Genomic DNA, 1,697 nt, shown 5'->3' with positions numbered 1-1,697 from the left:
GGGCGGGCCGACTATATGATACCCTACACCACTGTGACTAGGTAAAAAATCGGCCGAAAATTTATATGGGAGCTATATCCACATCTGAACCGATTTTGATATAATTCGGCACATTTATCTATAGACCTAATTCCGTAACACATTCCATGTTCCATTGAGATCGGACATATATAACGTGTTTCGTGCACCAAATACCAAAAATCGTCCAAAAATATATATGGGAGCTATATCCAAATCCGAACCGATTTCGATAAAATTTGGCACACTTATTTCTAGACCAAATTCCGTAACACATTCCATATTCCATTGAGATTGGACATATATAACGTGTTTCGTGCACCAAATACCAAAAATCGGCCGAAAATATATATGGGAGCTATATCCAAATCCTAACCGATTTCGATATAATTTGGCACACTCATTTCTAGACCAAATTCCGTAACACATTCCATATTTCATTGAGATTGGACATATATAACGCCTTTCGTGCACCAAATACCAAAAATCGGCCGAAAATATACATGGGAGCTATATCCAAATCTGAACCGATTTTGATATAATTTGGCACATTTATCTATAGACCTAATTCCATCACACATTCCAAATTTCATCAAAATTGGACAGATACAGCGTGTTTGGTGCATCAAATACCTCAAATCGGCCGAAAATATATATGGCAGCTATATCCAAATCTGAACCGATTTTTACCAAAAGCAATAGCGTTCTTCATTAGGCTAAAAAAATGATATTCCCCAATTTTCAGCCAAATCGAACAATAAAAGCGACCTGTACGTTTCGATCGGACGGACGGACGGACGGACATGCATAAAACGACTCAGAAAGTGATTCTATGCATATTCCTAGAAGGAACTATGGGTCTATCTCTTTTCCTTAGGCATGTTACATACAAATGCACCAATACATAATACCCTTACCATAGGGTGGTGTAGGGTATAAAAAGTAAAGAGATATACCCTGAAGTTAATGTGAGTTAACTTCAGGGACAGATTGAATATTGGCCACACAATTCCCGTAATATGCGAGCGGTTTTCTGAATCTCCTAACCTTTTAGATGCATGAACTTGCCGACCAAAATATATCTTAACGATTGTGCACGTTACGAACAAATGAGGAAGCTTTCCTAAATAAATTTGATTTGAATTAAAGCGTAAAAGTGTTGAGCTTTTGCGGGGCATGAACCTTAATGTATGGACCGACATAGTCCATTTTGGAAGTAGATTTTACCGCGCCCGCCAGTCATTTTAGTTGAAATTGATTTAAGTTTGAGACATATACATATTAAGTTGTGCAAAATTTGGACCACTGTCAGTTACAGCTTCTCGCACCCACAAAAAATTTTTGTTGGTCACCGTAGGATTTTTTAAAGCTTTCGGACCATCATGTCAGGATTTACGGGCTAGCCCACGAAAAACATTACATCGCTTTAATCAGGACCACAAGAAGTACCTTTGGTAAAACTTGAGCGAAATTTTTGAATTTTTGTGAGGGTAGTGCCCGAAGGTTTTGTCCAAAATGGGGCCCGAGATATGTCCTTAACCATACTTTGCGGAAATTTTTCAAATTTTGAATGTCAGTCACCGCTTCCCGCACCCACAAAAATTTTTTTGTTGGTCACGGACTAGTCCACGAAAAACATATCGCTGTAATTTGGACCACAAGAAGTACCTTTGGTAAAA

This window comes from Musca autumnalis, unplaced genomic scaffold, assembly GCF_047663935.1.
Source record: "Musca autumnalis isolate F117 unplaced genomic scaffold, ASM4766393v1 scaffold_1, whole genome shotgun sequence".
Lineage (NCBI taxonomy): Eukaryota > Metazoa > Arthropoda > Insecta > Diptera > Muscidae > Musca > Musca autumnalis.
The sequence above is the reverse complement of the archived record's forward strand: the minus strand, read 5'-3'. Positions refer to the sequence as shown.